The sequence below is a fragment of the Melospiza melodia genome, chromosome Z (genome assembly GCF_035770615.1).
Source record: "Melospiza melodia melodia isolate bMelMel2 chromosome Z, bMelMel2.pri, whole genome shotgun sequence".
Classification (NCBI taxonomy): Eukaryota; Metazoa; Chordata; class Aves; order Passeriformes; family Passerellidae; genus Melospiza; species Melospiza melodia.
The window spans coordinates 73,232,279-73,254,506 of NC_086226.1; the positions used below are offsets into that span (position 1 = coordinate 73,232,279).

General features: G+C 36.5%; 1 long non-coding RNA gene across 1 annotated transcript in view; it reads left to right on the forward strand.

Annotated features, from left to right (window-relative positions):
* Window positions 1-21,962, forward strand: part of LOC134432048 (uncharacterized) — a 52,881-nt gene extending 30,919 nt beyond the window's left edge. Inside the window, exon 3 of the long non-coding RNA XR_010031200.1 lies at window positions 21,936-21,962. This is a non-coding gene — a long non-coding RNA (uncharacterized LOC134432048). The remainder of the gene's footprint in view (window positions 1-21,935) is intronic.
* The last annotated feature ends 266 nt before the right edge of the window (window positions 21,963-22,228 follow it).

Here is a 22,228-nt window from a genome sequence, read left to right on the forward strand (position 1 = left end):
GAATATGTCCAAAGAAAATAAGATGTTTTACATTAAATTTTGGCTGTATAGCCCTTAAAACCACAATTCTAATCTAAAATTTGTTTTATAATATAGGTACATATTAGAAGCAGGAGATAAGAAAGTAACAGCAGGTCAGAGGCTCTGCAAGTAGAATATTCTTGTTATTGCCCTTCAGCAAAGAAATATGCAATTCCCTTCAGGCTGTTTTCATTTGATTTATGCATTTTATGTTAATGTAATTTTTTTCTGGACTGTCATGGAAATTACAAGACTGCCCTTAAACAGAGGTGTTGGGCATTTCATTGCACAATTCATGTGCTACTCGGTGTCCAATGTTGGAGTACTGAACTCTGAAACTACTCCAAGGCATTGCTGGCAAAGAGAGAGCTGTGACTGAGGGTACAGGCTTGAAAACCTGTATTAGTTATTGAAAACACTTTAAAGGCATCTTAAAATGGGAAACAAGAGCATCCAATTATTTATGAGACAGTTGAGCCATTTATCTCTGCAAGTGTTGAATATTACAATTTCCATTAATTTTAATTGCTGTAAAATGCTCAGTACCTTTAGAAATGAGACTTTTGGAGACAAACAGCAGACTGATATTTCTGTTATCCTCTCCTTTGTCTCCTTTTGTTCATGCTCCCTCGGTGCTGTGCTACTTCTTGTCTGCTTTATTTATGAACTTTCTTCAGTGCTTTTGAATTTGTATAGCCTAGATGTCAAGGGCAAATGTCCAGTAAATGGGATTTAAAATTTAAGTTCTTCAGGTTTTCTCTGGGGTGTTATATGATAAATATGTTAATTTGCGATTGAAGGCTTTATAATGCACATTTGCAAAAACAAACAAAACCAAAGTCCTCAATAGATCTTTCCACAGTTTTAAAATATACTGTTCTTAAATTGTGAGCAGTATGGACATGCAGACCTGCTATGTCTTGTCCTGCTTGTCTGACAGCAGACTCATAATCCTGCATCATTTCCCTTTATTCAGTGTCAACTGACCTGTTTTGATACCAGGACCTGCTTGGTTTTGTAAAATTGATAACAATGATAACATAATTTTTTTTTCCTTGGGGTATGCATCACAATAAAGTGTTCTCTCTTCAGTTTAATTCTGTATGCTCAAAATTCCTTAACAGTACCAAACAGAAAAAAAAGGAGTGTATGTCACACTAACTACAAACCTTAATTCTGGCTTGAGGATGCTCTTGGGGTTTTTCTAGTTCAACAGCCAATGCTGAGTCAGTGAAGCATGTTATTTGTTCTGCTGAATTCTTGGCATGTGCTCATGATGAATGTGAAAAGTTGTCTTCCTCTTTTCAAATAAATAGGAAAACACTGCAAGGAGCGAGTGAGCAGATTATAGATATATAGTAGGGTTTTGTGCCTGTTTGTGGGAACAGCAACACAGAATCATAAACAGACCTCATTTTTTGGCTCACTATTTCACAACCAGATTTTGGTATTATGCAGTCCAGGAAAAGAGGGAATGGAATTATCCTCCAATGAGCACAAGGGTAGGAGACAAAAGAAGCCTAGGAGATGAAAAACAAAAAACAGACTATCGAAAGAAATAAACTTCAGTTTATGCCTGTCAGGGAAGAGAATTGTGAGATGACTGTAAACTGTCCCAGCCCATTTCAAAACCATTTTATTCAAGAAAACATAGGCAGGACTTTCTCCTGAATTTGAAGTAAAACAAATGATTGTGGGTAAGGGAGATATTAATGATGAAGTACATTTTTAGTCCAGAAAGTGAGGAAAGAACTTGAATATTTTATCTCTTTCTTCTTGTCTTTCCTTAGTGAACTCTGAAACAAGCAAAATAACCCCATGAAAATATTACATGGCATTTATAATGTCAAACACTCAAGTGAAAAAGAAGGCAAATGAATTCTTGAAAGAATTAAATTTTTTTCTGCGACAATGTAATCCACATAAATACGTATTCTAAAGTTTCTGGAAAGCAGTGAAATGAAACTACTGAGAATGATTATAATAAAGGGACAAGGAGCATAGATGTTGAATGAGACAGAATATCTGATGCCAATTAATATTGGCATTGGTATAATCCTACTTTCTTCCCTCACCTAATATGAAGGATTAAAAATATTTTTCTTTCTTCGGAGCTCAAAATTGATTAGGAGGTGGTGTAAAAGATATCCTAATCATAAGATGTGCCTGAATTCAACACAGAGAATGTCTACAGGACCAGAACATATATTTTTTAAGACTATAATGTGAACATACTATATGAGAATCCTCATCCTGGCAAGACATGACCTCTATCAAATTTTTCTTGCTTCCTATCATGCTTAGGTTTAAGAGAGTGATGAAAGTACTGATTTTGTTTATCCATGCAATGGTCAGCGTGATAGGAGAATGTCATTAATACCTCCTAAGAGGGCAGTCAAAGTTAGACCATATGAACTACAAAAAATTATTTTCATTCTTATTTTGCTGACCAGTGAATTAAAAAAAATAGATATGCCACCTCAATTCCTGCATACAATGCTTATGAATCTCTCAAAAAAATTTTGTATAAATATTTTGGGGCTCATCAGCAGGGTAGTAAAGTGTTGAATCATCCCTTTATTGAGCCCAGTGTACAGCTATGACATAGACTGCAAGCTACTATCTCACTTACTTGTTTACAACTGCTTAGGAAATAAAATGCAACTTTTAAGTGGGAGCCTTTTCTGCTGCTCAGAGCCATTACATTAAAGAAATACTTAAAGCATCAGCTAAGTATAAAAACATAAATCAAGTTGACATCAGTGAGACATAAAAACATAAATCAAACTGACATGACTTAAATTACAGTACATATACATGAAGCCTTAGACTGATTGTAATTCTGAAACGTGTTTTTTTCTAAATAAAAGGAATTAAGGACACATGACGATATATAAATTCTCAGTAGGCAGAAGACAGAAAGGCTCACACAGAATATGTACCAATATCTATTTTTTGTTCACAGATACTTTTTTTCTGTTGGTTCATGGCAGCTCCAAATTTTTGAACCATAAAATGGTTTGAATTGTAAGGGCTCTTTAGATATCTAGTCCAACTCCCTTGCAATGAGCAGGAACATCTTCGGCTTGACCAGGTTGCTTAAAGCCCTGTCCAACCTGGCCTTGAATATTTCCAGGGATGGGGCATCCGCCACCTCTCTGGGCAACCTGTGCCAGTATTTCACTATCCTCATGGTAAAAAACCCAATTCCTTATATACAGTCTGCATCTACTCTCCTTTAGTTCAAAACTATCACCCCTTGTCCTATCACCATAGGTCCTAAAAGCTTTCTCCCCATCCTTCTTTTGAGCCCTCTATAAGCATGAAAGGTCACAATAAGATCTCCCTGGAACCTTCTCACCCCCTCATGAGAAGGCTGGCCAATCCCAGCTTTCTTGACTTTTACACAGAGGTGTTTCACCCCTCTGGGCCTGCTGCAACAGGTCTGTGTATTCCCTGTGCTGAGGGCTCCAGAGACAAATACTTCATTTAGGGTCTCACCGGTGAAGAGAAGAGGGCTCCTCTGTCCGAATGATAAATGCATCAGTAGGTGCGTGAGTTTTATGGATTTGTAAGAGAACATGTCACTCACAGTTTATATGATAAGAATCCTTTTTAATTCTGTGGAGTTACATCTAGTTGTACTTTACCTCTCATTTAAAAAGTGAAAATCCTGCCTATCTCACTAAAGTTTTATCTATTTATAACAGTGATACTAGCTCCAAGAAAAAATTCTCAAAAAATCCCCTCCAAAATAAAACCCCCACTCAATAAAATCCCCTTGTGACAATTTGTGGCATAATTTTTATTTGCCTAGACAAAACATTGTAAGGAAGTATTGAAATACCTAAAATTGCAGAGATATATAGGGTCTTATTTGTTGGGAATTTAGCTGACTAGAGACTGGAAAAGTACAAGGCCGTGGCTAATTCCAAACCTGCACCTGCAAGATAGCATGTCCTTGGGCCTAGCTGGGTATGATAACAAAGTGGACAGAGAGATGTGGGAAATAGAGAACGTAGGCCCAAAGGAATGAGGAAGAGTTGATGGTATAGTTTAACCAATAGATCACTTGGCTTACAGAATATTCATATTTATTGCTTATTATTTGCTGTATAAGTGTCTGATGCTCTCTTCAATAAACGGAGCTTGCTGAACACTCATATTGAGCCCTCACCTGACTAATGGCTTGGAAAACTGCAATACTTATTAATGCCTTATCATTGTAATTTTAAAAGGTTTTCTCTTGTATTGTACCACTTTAATATTGGAAGACCTAGTACTTAAAACTTTTTTAGACAGTCCAGTGGGTAAGTCCAAAGGTGAGAGTGCTCAGAAGGCTTGGGTTTCAGTGTCAGCTCTGCTGCTCTTTAGAGGTAATTAATTTTCTCTTGTTTCATGGTGTTGCTGCCCTGCATTAGTTATATTACAAAATCTCTGGTGTGAAGATTGTCTCTTAGTAGGCCTAATTTTCTTTGAAGTTATAGAATTATATGGCAAAATCAGGTTTTTGGCCAGGATATCAAGAGCCCAATTCAAATGGATGGTGTGTGAGTACTAGCTAAAATGAGTTTTTAGAAGAATTATGTGTGCAATGGGATTATGGCCTCATTAAATTTGTATGTTTGCATAAAAGACACAATCATGCAGGTGCTCTTTTGCTGCATGCAGCCTGTCTCTTGTAAAACTTTCTAAATTCCACTAAGGGTTCATTCACTTAACCAAGCAATGTTTTTGTTCTCAAACACATCTTTGAAAGTAGTGTAGAAGAATGTCTTTGTCAGAATTTGCTTTGTGAACAAGACTATGTATCTTGAAAAAAGTTTATCTACAACAGAGGTGGTTTTACTAGATTTATGACTATGTGCTCTCTTATTCTTTCATTAAAATTAACATCTATTCCCCCTGAAATGCTTTAGCTTTAGGCAGCTTTCTAAGCTCCAATACCTATGCAAGGCACAGATTTCTGAGAACTGAGGGAAACTGATAAAATGGATGTAAAACTGTATCTCAGATTGATTTTTTTATGTCAAGGACCTCTCACACTAAACAATGCCTCCCATTTTAAAACTCAGATTTTGGAAAGGAGCATGTGCAATAAGGAAGCAATACAACCTAGATAAAAATGCACTGCAAGTGTATTTTGCATTAATTCTGTAATGTAGAAATTGTACTACAGAAAAATAACAAAAGCAATCAAGAAGAACGTCTGTCACGTGAATTTTTTGTGCAGTAGATAACTCATGTACATAATAAATGTGAGGCTTATCCTAATGCTGTGCCATCTGGAATCCAGCCATTTCCATCAGAATGTTTATTTCCACATGCTTTTAGCGTTGCTGCATTTTGCACTGTCCTTCCTGAACGATATGAACCAAAACTACACTCTCTAAACCTCAGAAGGCTGAAAATCTCTCATGTCTTGCAATATTTGATTGCTGCCCAAATCCAGCCTGTAACCTAGATTAAAGTGTCCTGGGGTTTGGTAGAATGTTTGCTGGGATGTGGGTGCATGATGGCTGAGAAAAAGTAGCAGGTACAATATTAAATTATGCAACTTACTCTGGCTTCAGGTTGGGACTTATATGAAGTATCAGCCTGCACATGTCCTTAGAGATTTCTATAAGCTTTGAGTTCTCTGGCACAGAAATTCAGTTTAGCTGGTAGCAGTCATTACGGTCTGTTCTTATTTCCTTGTAGAAATAAGTACTCACGTAAAACCTAAGGCTTTAATGGCATGTTTTTGAAGTGGAAAGGGTGAGAATGCATCTTTAGTGATGAAAGTATCGTTATGCTAAGTTCAACTGTGTCAAAGTCAGTTTACCACATGGCAGTTTTTCTGCACATTAATATGACACTGGATGTACAATAAATATAAATCAAATTTAAATGTATAACCTTGTGTGAGGAGAGGCAGGAATGTCTGAATATTTATTAAAAGTCCCTGCTGGAAGACTTCTGATCATTTTGAGAGTTAAAATGGCAGAATATCAGTGTTAAATCATGCTATTGATATAAATTTTCTCCAGAATATTCAGCAAAGGACAACTATGCATTGCTTGGCCTTCCTTCTTAACTTTTTATCTATTCTTTCTAAAACCTAATCCTTCTTTCTTTGAGAAGAATGCTATTCATATGGTAAGAATATTGGCGGATCTCACCTTATAATAGTGCTGAATTACATGTATTACTTTTACTGGCTAGATCATAGTTAGGCAAAAGTTTTTGTTTTTCCAGAAATTTTAGAAGGTCAAGCACAAAACTAACAATAATTTGATTTCCAGTGTTTCAGTGCATCAGCTACCCGAGTAATTAAGCTTTCCGTTGCCATCACTAATTTAGTATTGCCAAAATTCATTTATACAGCCTCAGCACCAAGAGGTTTTCCTCACAGGAGTGACCAAATAGATGAGTGCAATCCTAGCAGAGTAAACCCATACACCTGGAACACACAGCTGGGATAAATCCAATCTTTGAAAATTACTGAAGTTCTATTATGGCTCTGTGGTTTCTCCTTTCCTAGACAAATACTTGAGGGAAGATTGCAGTTCTATTCATGGTTGTAGCTGACATTGACTCTTGACTTGCTGCATATGTCAAGTTTCCTTCTGTCAATGTTAAAATAATTTTTATTTAAATTATTATTCCATGACTGTGGGATTAATTGCAATTATTTCTGTAGCACAAGGTCAGCTCTGAATGGCTAAATGAATTATTTTGCTAACTCTTTGTTTAATTTCATCTATTTTTGTAGCAATCAAGTGATAGTACTTTACACTTCAACACTAATAACTTTCCATTAACTTACATCTTCAAGCTATACTCTTATTGCTAGGGCTAATTATTTGCCCTTCAATTTTTTTTTTTTTTAAATTTTATTCTTCCGGTATAAGGACTGAAAACTGAACAAGTAAATGAAGTGGTGGTAAGTGGAAAATGACCTACAGGAGATGATCCTTTACAGAAAACATCACCAAGCTCTGAAATCCCCATAGTCAGCCTCTCTTCTGTTATTGGCAAAGCAGCCAAAAGTCTGGCAACTTGTTTGACTAAAACTTGGCCCTCCTCTTGATAGTGGAGCCCTGGAAAAAGTCAAAGATAGAATCTAAAATGTTAAGCTTTGTATTTTCCCAGATCAACTGCACCGGCGTAAGCAGTATGATAAATTATATAATTGTTAGATGTGATGATTGTTTAGTTATTAAATGTAATTATTATATAACCATAAGAAGAATAATGAGGAACTATGTTGGAAATTCAGAGGGGGGCTAAATCTATGTATACAACAGAACAATATAAGTTTAATAACTAACATGAAAGTTATATAACGATAGAGTATAAAAAGATGATCATCTCGGATGTATGGTCGGAGTCAGATTTGGGTTGAATATACCCCTGGCACCCAGAGCTCTTAATAAAAAGCACCACATATAATCCCTCCATGATTATGTGTTTGTAAACCTTAACACTCTGAACACCTCTCCTTCTTCCCTTCTGGTTCCCAGTGCCCTGAAGAACAGGTCCTAAAAGGCAGCAGGTGGTGTTGCAATCTTTGCTTAGCTCCTGTGTGGTAGTTTGCTGTAAGTGAGGGCACTCTGTCGGTGAGAAGGGAGACTTTCTGTGGTTATGGCAAGGATAAATACATGCATGAGACACTTGACAGGAAAATGTACTGCTGTGCTATGCACATGTCATCTGAGGGATAGGCTCTGCACCCTAATAACCTCTTCTTAAATTGCTTTCCCTTTTTTAATAGGTGCTTAGCTGTTTTCAGTAAAACTTATCATTTCTGTGTGATTTGGACGCCTGTGTTCAGTCACTGGTAGATTCACTTGTCTCTGTTACAGAAAATAAATGCATGAATTTTTGTACAAGCCCATTCCATAGACACATGTTTCTGGCCAATCTACGTGAAAGAATGTGAGGTTTTGTGTCCCTTATATATTAAAATTAATTAATTAATTGCTCTCATTTTCCATCTCTTTCTTTTGAAAAGATGTTACTGAGAAGATGAAACCAGCTAAAATGCTTTCTGTATAACTTTTTTTTTTTTTGCTGGGATGGAAACTAAGGGTATTTAAAAATGTATTTTGTTTTAGACTCCAAGCTCTGTACAGATGAATATGATTCATAGGCAGTGCCTGGCTTCACGTCAGAGGAGTTTGGGCACCCAAAAATGGTCTGAGCTTGGACTACCCAATTAACCATGGTAAGCATCTAGCAGTGTCTGCAAAACAGCAGATCATCACTGACCATCAGCAGTGGGGCTTTGAAAGGGTAAGATCAGTGCAGGAGCACTGGGGCTTGTGCTGCTCTTGTCTTGATGCTTTTGTGTATCTGTGGGTATAAAACCCAGAGACCTCTAATAAATGTATAATGCCGTGCAGATTATTTTGGTGCTACAAAAATTATTGTACTAATAACTCTCAAACTTCAAGAGGAAATATTTTTCCAATAGTACTGCTGCTTAACTGATATATTTTTAAGGCCCTTATGCATAATTTTCCCCATTCTGAAATGCACACACAGCTTTCTAAACCTTCCCATCCAGAACAAAACCTTTCCTTCTCTTAATGAAAATATCCAACAATGATAAAAGTGTTTATAATACAAGCTAAGCAATTTTTCTCATAACTTTCTCTCAGGAAAGGGACCTCAGTATATCAACAATATTAGCTGCTGACTCATTTAATATAGAAGCAAACTAAACCATTGATTGGACATGGCTGCCTTGTGGAAGTACTTTTAACAGTCATCTAAATAAAACAGCATTGCTCTCAGAGTTATTAATAAATATCATAATGTTTTTATGTGTTTTTTTACAGTTATGCTCTTCTTTCTGAGTAATGGACTTTTGAGCTAGACTTCTGCCCCTTAATATTTTGTTCTTTTCCAATTTCTGGACTTCTTACACTCAGTTTGGAGGTTTTGTATTTTTTATGGGAAATAGGCAGTTGAATTTCTTGCCATTTGAGGATCTCATTTATCACTGATCTGTTTGCTGAAATGCTAAGCTGAATCTTGAAAACAAAATCATGCAGTAGAAAGTTTTTAAGTGGTTTGGATTCAAATGACATTTTTATTAGTAAATATAATGAATTGATAGAGTTTTCTTGATGAAGTAAGAAAAGGGGTCTACCTAGGATTTGAGGAGTGTGGACTGTCCCATTCAGGACATTGGTTCAGACAGTCTTCTCAGAAAGAGTCTTTGATAACAGAGGGGTCCAGAAAGGCTGACATTGAGAAGGAAATCCTACTGACAGAGGAACAGGCTGTCTCCATGTTCCAAAAGAGGTTCCACTGGGGAAGAAGGCTGGCCTGGATGAACTGGGAACTTTCACACAAACTCAGGAGGGAAAAAAAAGAGAATTTTTGACCTTGTCCTGGCTCTGTCCAGAATAGGGTTAACTTTTGCAGCAGCTGGGAGGGGCAAGGCCAGGAACCAGAGGCTATTCTGTACCCCCTCACATCATGTTCAGGGGTGTCAAGCCTTTCTTCTGGCTTGCCAGTACATGCAGTTGGGTGGCACCAGATTCCACACAATGAGCACACTCATTGAATTGTTTGCCTGTCTCATACACTTTGGTTTTAGTGTTGTTGTCACTGTTATTATTTCATTGCTGTTCCCCGTAAACTGCTATTTCAGCCTGTGATCTTTACCTCTTTGTGCCTCCAGATCTTGTTTCCATCCCACCACAAGGGGAGGGGAAGGGTGAGCCAGTGGCCAGTGGTCTGGGGTGTTTTCATGGGAACACTGAATTGGGGAGTACCATTCCTAAACCATGACAGAACTTTGCAACAAGTGCAGTCAGCTCAGGAATAGTATAAGGATATTGTTCGGTCATGGAAAGAGAACTCAATTTGTCCACTGATAATGAAAGGTAATAAAAGATGCTTTTATAAATAGAATAACAACAAAAGGAGGACCAAGAAAAATCTCCATCCTTTGCTGGATGCAGAAGAGAACATTGTCACAAGGAAGAGGGAAAGGCTGAAGCACTTAATGCTTTCTTTGCCTCAATCTTCAGCAGTAGGAATGGTTGTCATGAGGGCAGCCAGTCCTCTTTGTTGGCAGACAGGGCCTGGGAGCAGACAAGACCCTCTGTAACCCAGGAGGAGGCAGGGAGTGACGTGCTGGGCTGTTTACACACTCAGAAATCTCTGGGAGTGAATGGCATTCATCCAAAGGGAGATGGCAGCAGGGCCTGCTAAGCCACCCTCCACAATTTGTCATCACTCCTGGCTCACTGGCTGGCCAATGTGTCACACACACACATAATGGGCAAAAGAGGATCCAGGGAATGAGAGGCCTGACCTCAGGGCCCAGGAAGTTCATGGGAAAATCATATGGGAAAAGCAAGGGATCAGGATTTTTTCCTGATCTTCTGTAAGTCATTGCTACAATTGCATACAAAAAAATTTCTAATTTAGGATTGTGGAAATACGTGAACTATTCAGGTTTTTTATTATTTTAAGATTAAAAGGCTTTGTGGAGGAGCTGGAATTTTACCTGGCCAAGTTCTTTAGTAGGAAGGCACACATATGTGTATTTAGAGTAAAGATTTCGTTGCCTAATGTAGGTTTTCTTTTGCCTAAACATATTATGTCCAGCATGATCTTAAAACATTTTTGCAAGAGAGATCAAATAAAATTTTTGAGCTGTTTCCAGGAATTCAAATCCTTCACCAAATATATTATATTCTGCTACTATTTTCATTTGAACATAAGACTTCTGGTGTCTCTAGTGTATATATGGTTTTGCTGTGACAGCAAGCAGAAGCATTTTTCAGAACAAACCCAAATGCTTGCTCTACTCCCTGCCTTCTCCTTCTCTTTTGTACCTCTTGTCTTTCTCCCTCTCTCCTTTATAAGTAGCCAAAATTCACTAGAAGCAGACTAGGCTGGAAGAAAGCACTTTACCCTGCAGTTCCCTCACGTCAGCAGGTAGAATCTCTAAGGATTCTACAGTGGTTTTGGGATTTCATTCCCCCTCTGTGAGTATATCTTGTTCCCGGGGCCCAAGGACTAATCATTAGGTATTTGAAAAATGTGGACAGCCTGGAAAATGAAGACCTAGTAACTAAATGATTAACAGTATTTCTACACCAGCACTAGCAAGTAACTTCCTAACTACTATGTGTAGCGTCAGACTGCATGGAAAGTAAAAAAAAAAATCATCTTTATTTCTGGAAGACTATGCACAGAGAGATTTTCAAAAAGACTAGAACCTGTGTACTTAGGTGTCTGACTTCAGATAACTCAAAGAGACTGACTTTTAGTCAGTGTATATTTTATTGTGAAGCCTAATTAGGCAGAATACAGCCTTGACTGCCTTAATTGTTAAACTGACTGATGTCTGCAGTAACTCTGTGTCAAACCTGTCTTCCATGGTGCACTTTTGTAGATAAAAGTACTTTTGTAAGTTGGCCGTGTCTATTTTTTTCTACTGGTATTTGAAAGACCAGTGGCAAGTCCTCTTGTTCCGGTTTGTTGGACCAGCTTGATAAAACTGAAGAGTGTTTTGATAAACTTGGTAAAAGACATAAGGTGTGTTCTGGATTTCAAGACCATATTAACCTTCTAACATTTATAACTATATTGTATATAGAGGATGTTTCTCACGAGGAGTGTAATGTCTCTCACAAACCCAAGACTGTCCAAGACAATATTTCTTACCTCCAGAGGAATATGACTGATCCCCCTAAATTACATGTGAAGATGATGGACTCACTATTGGCAAAAAAATGCCTCTGATTTTCTGCAGGACTCTATGTGACTCTCTGTGTTTCAACTGCACATTTTGGGTAACCTTAAAATATTCCAAATAAGATGGAGACAGTATATCACCATTGTTTTCCCCTGCAAGCCTTGATATGAAATAGTCCTCTCTTTTAACTTGGATATATGAGTTCATTGAGTGGACAGAAATAAGGAAGGAAGAAAAGTTACCAGCACAGCAGCAAATAAAAAAAAAAAAAAAATACACATTAATACATCTGAGAATTAACAACATGAAAAACATTAGAAATTTTTTGTTATCCTTACTGTTATGAAAAGACAAGTAACCATTGAAAGTGAGATTGTTGAGTTTCCTCGGTAAGTACTATCTATTGTAGCTTAGATTTGGCATTCCCCTGAAAATTTTTGCTCACAGCAATTGTACTTAATATAGGATAAAGTGCATTTTAATCTGTTTTTTTTAACGTTAAGTTTACTAAATCCCCAGAAGAGCCTATGTGGTATTCTCATGCTCCTCCAAACAGGTACATCACAGTTCTATGTTAAGTTAAAGAAAATATTTGGAATTATTCTTAGGCCCCCATCGCTGTTAATTGACTTGAATCAGTTAATATAATTTCCAGCTGATCCTGGACAAGGCCTTTCTGGCCCAAATATGATAAAGAATGAAGTTATTTCTGTGGATGGAAAGAAAATTTTATGAAGAAAAATTTTCATCACTTATAAGATCAACAAATTAAGTCAAAATGGCAATGTAATTTATGGTTTAATTAACAGGTAAAGTGTGCTAATGGATTAAAATAATGGCTTTTCATGTTCACATATACAGAACAGTTAGTAATTTGTTCCCCTATTTCCTGTAAGAATCACATTTAAAAACATATAGATTTTGATAGTTATTTTGCTGAGGGCTAAAATGTACTTTAAAAAGTTATATTTATAAATTTTATATACATGTTATATAGATTTTGTATCAGTTAAGAACATTAACTGCGAAATAGGATACCCTTAGATGTAATATGATAAATAGGAAATTTTTCTTGTGTTAAAACTCATTAGAGTGAAGCAGTGGGTTTTAAATTGGTCTGTTAGTTTAGATACATACATACTGAGAACCAGCATGGTCCAGAAACCTGAGAGGCATCAGGAATGTTTTTATTTAACTTGAATACTATTGGGAATCTAAAATTCATTTACACCCTTATCTTTAAATTTTTGCACATTGTGTTTTAAGCTTTCTGTTTTTTAAATAATTTAAAGAAAGCAATTAGTATGTTTAGGAGAATATACTGAAATTTTCTGTAAAATCTGGATCAATATGTAACACAGGACAGTTCTGCTCTGGACTTTATTTTTTTGACTTTTCTTATCCTTTTGCATTCAGCTACATATGAAAAAGAAAAAAGAAGAATTTTCACCTCTATCAGTTAAGTATCTAGTCACAAAAATGGGTGTGTAAGGAAAAGAAGTGGGAATGAGTGACAGAAGCAGGAGGTGCCACGTGCTGGTTTAAAAAGCTCATGAGCCTATGGCCTGAGCTGCAATACTGCAGTTCAAGATAAAATTTAGTCAGTTTTACTTATATTTTGGCATAACTATTGCCGTGAAGATCTATGAAAATCTTTTTGAAGACTAGAACAAAAATTTCTAGGGGGAATTGATATTAGGAAGCCATTTCATAAATTCTAAAATATTTTTACTGTATTAAAAGAATTATAATCATATAATGAGAATGTTGTCATGTGATGAATATGCAGAGGTTTTTTTCTTGTCTAATGGCTATTAATGCACTTGTGGCCACCATTAAATAAAAAACTAAAGAACTCACAGAGCAGATTTTTTAACATATTCATAAATGAAAAATTATCTTTCAAAATATTTTGTACTGTGTCTGCATGTCAGTTTATTTTTATTTTTAGAATAGGTTGGAAGAGTAGATCTACGAAGTGTTGGATTTTGTGCCTGAATGCCTGTCCATCTATTGTGCCTTTCCAAAAATGAGATTCTTATTTCATTTAAGCTTTACCAGCTACCTTTATTTGCTCAGGGCTTTCTGTATAGCATTTTCAACAATGTCTTCTGTCAATGATAAATTATTGTATACTACCTGGATACATTCACTATAGTGGAATTCAGCTTCTAATTTTAACACAGAAATAGCAAATTCCTTCAGGAACAATTTCATTAAGAAATTAAAATTTCTACCATCTCCTCCCCATCAATTTGTGATCATTTTCACTGTTTAATTTGAATTGAAGATGGATCAGAATCTGTCTTCTCAGTTGTGTTTCTTGTGACACCGTAATCTGCTGGAAAACAGAGAAGTGTTTTTAACAAGTGTCTGTTGGGAAAAAATCCCACTGATATTAACTTAAAGAATAATTGACAGATCAGCTTGATTGTTGAAACTGGAGGAAAAAATAGGATACTCATTCAAGAGAAAATTTTTCTTGTGAAAAGACAACTCAGTAAGCGGGAAAGATATCAGCAAGGGCCGTGTGGTTTGGTGTGAGATTATTATGAATGTCTTAGAGGAACAATATGCAGCCTCTGTCAGCTACAAATGTGGACTGCGGTAGGAGCTACAAAGGAGAGGTAGGGAGTTACAAAGGAGTCCATGAAGAGAGATAAAATCTCAAGAGTCATAAACAAAGTTATACCAATGACTGATAGGTAGCTAGCCAAGGGATGGCCTCTCTCTGATATCTCCACAAATTATCGGAGTACTAGGAAAAGCAGCTCTGATTTAAAGACAAATTTAAATAACTTAGATTTTGTTGTGACATATGGTTAAGTCATGATCTACCTGATACCAGAATAACAAATTAAAAATACATTTAAAAAAAAAAGCAAGTCGAGAGTCAAGTTTAACAACAGTAAGAATTATTTGGCAGGTACCTTGTAGAAATGGTCTCAAGTTTTTTCAGTAAAAGTTATAGTCCAACTAGCTAACTTTTTAAAAGTTGTGGTTTGACCCATATTTGTTAATTCACATTTTGTCATATACTGTGGGTAAAATTCATCATTTAAATCAGAAGGTTCACATGTGTTCTTCCAGGTATAGAAAAATACAGGTCAGCAAGATAGAACCAAATTGAATCTCAGTGAGATGCAGCCTTGGACAACACATGTGAAACACTTTTATGAATAAAATTGCAACTTTCTATTAAGAAATAATTTAAATAATCCTTCTTTTTCAGTGTAAGATGCTAATGATTTGTTTTTAAAATATTTGGTTTTGATCAAGAATATACACTCTATGGAGATAATATACTTGTTGTAGTCCTGTCATGTATGAAGACATTTAATGAAATAACCAACATTCTGTACTTTTAATGATAAAAGGAGTAGCATTGTACATGTGTATCAATGACATTATGATTCTATAGTTAAACCAGGAGAGGAAGAAAATTTCTTCCAGAATTATGTCCAAGGATAGCTGCTTAGTACCTTGGAAAGACTTGTGACAGTAATGTTACTCCAAGGTTTGGGGTTCTTCATGTAGGGGAGTGGAGAACATGGGAATGCTTTCAAATAGAAAACCTGTGGCTTTCCTCTCTATGAAGAGAGAAGACTCCTGATGGCTTTTAGGAGCTTGTTAAGGTCAGGCCATGATCCTAAGGTTCTGCAGATAAATGCAAGTTGAATGCTTTGATATGATCCTGAATCACCCTCTGGCAACTTGCTCTATGCTTGAGCTCTTGCTTTATTCCAGAGCTGCATAGGGATGATGATGTCCCGTGGGCTGGTTTTGTCCATTAAGGAAAGTCCTTTAATTTATATAAGTGGGTAAGGAAAAAAAAAAATAATCGTCACAGACAGCTTTGTGGGTTTTTTTGGATGTTTTTTGAAGTCCAGGTGAAAAAGTATAAAGCAAGTTATGAGTATTTGTGTGTCTCTGACTAAATAGCATTTTATTTATGGTTATCACATAGTCAATATTTGCTTTTGTACACTTAACTCTCTATATTATTTAGTTTTAAGCTCCTGATAATAAAAAACCCAATAGAACTGGCTATTAGGCTAGGTGACTGAAAGAAAGTGTTTTGCAAAAGTGAATATTCAACTCACTAGATGGGTACATGAAAACAAATATTGTTTCCTTAGGGGTCTCAGTTTTCCAAATAAGAGATCTCTTTCAGAAGAGTAAACTACCAAAAATGAATGCAATTTATCAGGGTAAACATAATTGCTTTAAAACTGTAAAATTATTGCTTCAACATTTTTAATCTCTTCTGATTTTATTCACAGAATAAATTAGTTTTTTTTTTTCTCAAGGTAAATAATCCATTAAAATATCCTAAATCATTACCTGAGGAAAAGTACCTAATCTTGATATATTATTTAATACTGTAATAAAGAAGACAATTCTCCAATGATTTAGTCCATGCATTAGATTTTCTAAAGGGTGTTTTTACAGTTGTTCATTAAAACTTATTAAATGAATGTTGATCATCTTTTAATATCTTCGTTTTCTTTCTTGAATTTCAATGTGGGACAAAATTGGTTCATTTTATAGATATAAAATTCTTTATATGTATATAAACATATAAATATATATAAAATGAATGAATGAATGAATGAATAGGATTTATATATTTATTTATATATTTAATTCTTACCACAAGGCAAACACTACCTTGCCTCAGATCTCTACTTTATTCTCACCCTTTCTCACCTCTTGTCACCAATGGAATTAGATTTCAGAACACATGGAACACCTAGCACAACTGGACAACATATATATGTGCATATATATATATATAAATTTTATGTATATATAAATTTAGAGATATAAATTATATGTATATAAATATATATATAAATTATATATAAATATAAATAAAAGTATACATAAATAAATAAACAAACATATAAATAATATGGTATACTGCAGGTACAATGGTTCACACGACTTCTGTGTTGCTGTGTTTTTGTGTTAGTAGAAAAGTCTGTGAAATAATATGTTTAAGACTTTTGTGTCTTTTACATGGGACCCCTTATACCTTGCTTTGCCCACAACTCCGTGGATCAGGTCTCAGCTCTAAGGATCAGGCTCTGATTTATAAACTTGTACACAATGCATGTATAAAATTGCAAATTTGCTTAGAACTGAGAAAAAACTAAAAAAATGATATCTGGAAAATTTCATTTGTTTGAATTTTAATATTGATATTTACTGATGCATATATTCTACAAGACAGGTGGAGAACACAGTTTGTTATTACTGAGGTGGGGAGCTTTTCCTCTTTCATTTTGCCTCTTTTCTGGGTAACAAATCTATTTATTCACTTTTTTTTACTCTTTTTCCAGTAAATGAAATAAACTATCTTCTTCTCTGCGTTATGACTGATCCTTGTTCTTGATCTAACCCTTGGTTTTTCAATTTTGAAGAGGTCTTAAGAATAAATTCTGCTTCTTTATTCATTAATGTTACCTTTAGTTTGCAGAGAGGTCAAATTGGTTATATAAATTATAAGTAATTATAAATTGTAATATAAATTATACATTTATATAAATACACTGTGGCTAGAAAATATCTCCTAACCATGTATTAAGTATCTGTTGCAAGTATTTAGGCAGATGTTACTTTAAATATATTCTCTGGCTCAAGTTTATCTTTTAAAAGCCATGTATTAAAATGAGCTAAGAAAGAAAATTGTGTCTGGATTCCTTGTTGGAAGTACACTGTCCAGCAGACTTGTCAGGATGTTGTCAGACAGGTTGGGCATCTGGCAAGGAAACTTTACAAAAGGCAAAAGGAGACAGAAGTTAGAGAATTGCAGATTTTCCATGTAGCGCAGAAGGGGGCATGGTATGTTTCTTGTACACATTTATGTGCCTCTATTCCAGACTCAGTGCTTCACCTGACATTAAACCTGTGGGACCTGGGCTGTTCATATTTAGTGATAATGCAATACGTTGCCCAGTGTGGCATACTTTGTATAAAACTATCAGTTTTCTATATTTTTGCTATGCAATGGTTTAATTTGAGTTGAGGTACGTGATTAATTTGGTATAAAAATGTTTAAAGATTGTTTCAGTTGAAACAATTTGAGAGAAAATTTTAGTATTAATGCTGCCACACATACAGAATTGTAACAAAACTGTTTTAGAAAACTTAATTACAAAGTAAAAAGAAAAGAATTCTAGATTTTAATATTTGTAATCTTGACAATTCGGTATTCAAAGTCTGATGGAAAGTGATATTCCTCAGGAGCTGGTGGCAATCAGTGCTGCTGAACACCTTTGTCAGTGGCATGGACAGAGAAGCTGAGGGCAGCCTTGGAAGGTTTGCAGGTGACATCCAGTTGAATTGTGCAGGTGACATGCTGGAGGGAAAGGATGGCATCCAGAGCAACCATGACAGCCTGGAGGGCTGGGGCCATAGGAAGGTCATGGGGTGCAGACTGAGTGGAGAATGGATCAGTGGACTTTTGGATGTTTGGCATTGGGGAGGCTGGACACAGACCTGCAATATGTGCTCCCATCCCAGAAAGCCAAACATGACAGGGCTGCATCCAAAGCAGTGTGGCCAGCAGGGAAGGAGATTTTGCACCCCTGCTCTGCTGCGTTCCCAGGGCAGGAAAGACATCATCCTGCTGGAGTGAGTCCAGAGAAAGGTCACTAAGATGAGCAGTGCTGGAGCACCTCTCCACGTGGAGAGTGGAACTCACTCAGGTTGAGTAAGTTAGGGTTTCCAGCCTGGAGAATGTCACAGACATTTTTTGTGAAAAATCCTTTCTTTAGGATTTTTCTCCCTTCTGAGAAGCTGTGGCCTCAGCAACACAGTGTAAACAATGGTTATCTGCTGCTGTGGAATGCAACAGGTGGATCCGTGATTGGTCTCCTGTGGATGTTGGGATTTACTGACCGCTCACGGCAGAGCTGGGTCTCGATCTCTGCCGAGACACAGACCTTTGTTATTCATTCTTTTCTATTCTTAGCTTAGCTAGCCTTCTGAGAACTTTCCTTCTATTTCTTTTTAGTATAGTCATAATGTAATATATATATATATATATATATATATATATATATATATATATATATATATATATAAAATAAAATAACAAATCAAGCCTTCTGAACATGAGGTCAACATTCTCGCCTCTCTCTTCATCCTGCAACCCTTGTGACCACTGTCACAGGAGAAGTCCGTGGGGAGGACACACAGCCCTTCAGAACCTAACAGGGGCCTAGAAGAGAGCTGAAGAGGGCTTTTACAGAAGGGCATGTAGAGATAGGACAAGGAGGAATGACTTTAAACAGAAGGAGAGTAGGCTTAAATTCAACATAAGAAATAAGTACTTTACTGGTTATGATGGTTGTGAGACTTTGGAACAGATTGCTCAGAGAAGTTGTGGATGTCCCATCCCTGGAAATGTTTGAGAACAGTTTAGATGTGGGTTTGATCAACCTGATTTCAAGATGATTAAAGCCCCATCCAGGTGTCCATGCCCATGGGAGGTGGTTTGGACAAGTTGGTTGGACAGGGGTCCTTCCAATTGAAGCCATTCTATGATTCTATGACATTTGAGGTTGTGACATCTACCTATGCCAAGACAATGACTGTTTATTGGAATATGACCAGTTACTTTCAGAGTCCAAATGCCCCAAATCATCTGGATTAGGTCTTTACTTGAGAAATAACAGGTTTGGTTTTAGAGGTTTTTGGAACATATAGTTCCCTTGAAGTCAGTGAGCATTGTTTGTCTCATCTCAGAATGATTTGTCAGCCTGGCCGCAGTGTCTTAATCCACTGAAATATGATCCATGATTTTCTTTGATTTTACAGTAATTTCTTCTTGAGTAGCAGGATTTTTAAATTTTCAAAATAATTTGTAAAAATAAAATGCCCCAACTTTTGGGGAAGCACATGATTAGGAACTCCATTCATTGCTTTCTATAATTCTTTTGCCGTCTCTAAAGGGTGATCTGTAGTATGGTCACAGAACTCAGCCTTTTGGCAGAAAAAATTATCTTGCATTGAGTGAGGTGGAGCTGCTGTAGGAATTTTGCCATATATATTCTTTCTTAAGATGCATTTTCTAAATTATTACATTTCATATATTATATATGAATAGTATATTAATTTAAATATAGTCCTTAATATAGTAAACTCTTTGTAACAATTGATTCTTTTTCAGTTAAACTGTTCCTTCAGGAAAACTAGTATTTCTTTTGTATTAAAAAAATTCCCAGCTAGACAGCACTATTCTTAAGTGTGTTATTGCGCTGATTTTTTGAGATAGTGACTCCAGAATACATATATAGTCTCTCCCAGGGACAGATTTTGGAAGGGTGAAAGAGAACCATTGTTAATTCATGGGTGTGTCAAACAGTGAGTTGAACGCATCAGCCATCAAAAATGTCAGACCAAATAAAATCAGAGTGATTGTGAAAGCTACCGTCCACTTCAGGAATATGGTTTGAGACATAGATGGTTATGGTGGTTGCTGACTAGGGATAGTTTATAATTTGAAGTCACAGAAATAACATGTGATAGCAAATAAAAGAACTGCTTCAAAATGGGGGAAGCTGCATCTTTCTACTGCTGCTCTTCTGTTTAGAAGAAATGATGGTTTGGGTAAAATTTTGGATTTATGTGTATAGATGTGAGCTCCTTTGATGATGGGGGAATGAGTCACTCATGTGAACAGATGGAAAGAACGAAAGGGAAAAAAGGATCCTCTGGGAAAGTATGGCAACAATTAAGTCCTGTGTGACGAACTGCAAATGTCTTGATTTTGGCATAGTCATTAATATATTTTGGTGGATGAAACTGTATCTTAATAAAATCTCATGAAATTCTTAAAAGCCAAAATAAAAATAAGAGAACATGGTCTCTGCTGTTTAACTAAGAAGTTGAATTAGACTCATAACTACAGGGCAAACTTGGGTAGAAACATAAGCTACTCAGATTTCTCAAGTATTTATAGCACTTTGATCGCTTGGTGAACTACATGCTGGTGACTGTTCTGTACAGCTTTGCTGCTGTAGGGCTTTGCTTCTCCTCAGAACTTTATTTTTTATTATAGAAGTATGAACTAAAAGGTGAAGTAGGTGCAGTACAATTGAACAGAAAGAGTCAGACACTGCTTTGTGTTTGGGGAAAAAAGAAAGGCTGCTTGAAGGCAGAGGTAGAAAGGTGTTCAGAAAACTAAAATTACTCCTATAAGTGCTCTTTTTCCAGTGAGATGAATGAAAATTAAGTGGCTTCAGAGATTATGTTTCCCCTCTGGCTCTCCCTCCTGCTTCTCTCTCAAGTACTCCAAGCTGAGATGCTGGCGCAGCAGCTGTTGAAGCTCGACATATCAATAATAAAGCCATTTCTGCCTTGCAGGGGGGAAAGGGGTGCAGGAGAGACACACTTGCTGCTTTTTCTCTTTTGATGGTGAGCAGGGGTTTGGCAGCTGTCGCTGCTCTTTTTTCTGTTTGCTTCTCTTTGTGAATCAGAGTGTTGGTTGATCTGAGTCATACTTGGTGTTGCATTGAAATTAAGCTCATGAACCCAAGTTTGTCCACTCCTTTAGTCAGAAAATGGCTTTATTTCGTGGTTAACTTCTAACGTTTATACATGTATCAATTTTCTTAGAACATGGTATTATCTAAATTTCAACTCCAAAATGGCTCTAAATTTCATTCAAGATATGTGTAATCTAATATAATGTCATGTAAGATAAAGATCCACTCTCACATCCCCTTTCTTTATATTTTTTAGGTCAATTTAGTTCTTTAGGATAAAGCAGTCCCTTAGGTGTTCTGAGATGTGACTACAATTACAAAGTGAAGCAGTATACCTCTTTGGGTCAAATGTTTGCATTATTCCAGTGGCAACTGAACAGCTTATAAATGAGCAGTTTACTGCTTGTTTGATAGGTGAGATAGTGGGTTATGTTTTTAAACCAGCACGGCTGCAAGTCTATGCTGTCCCCAGACTGTATTTCACAGTTTAAGCTAGCATGATGTCCTCTGCCCTTGTTGTCTGCTGAACTGAAGCTGCTGGGCACAGACGTGTTCCCCTGTGCCAGTGTGCCTTCAGGCAAGCAATAAACTGGGAACTGAGCACTTTAGTACTAGAATTTGCTATTAGCCCACAAAATGCTTGTTCTAAGTTATTTGGCCGTAATATGATGCTCTTCTAACAGTAAGAATCTTCCCTTGATTTGCTGCAGGTCTTCCTGGATCCTGCAAAGAGCTGCCATCCCTCACCAAGGAATGAGTCTGGGAAGTTCTGAGGGCCCCTGTGGTGGAGCCTGGCTGTGGATGGGTATACAGTGCATACAGACTGCTGGGATGTGCAGAGAGCTTTCCTCACAAACTTGGTAAAAGTTGTGATCTTAAGGAAAGGGTTCATTTCACACAACAAGCTTGTTCTGAGTACAGCCTTAGATCTAAGAAGTAAAGAAGAGCTACCCATTAAGGTGATAAGCTGTGCTCCAGATACAATACCAATGGCACACAGGAA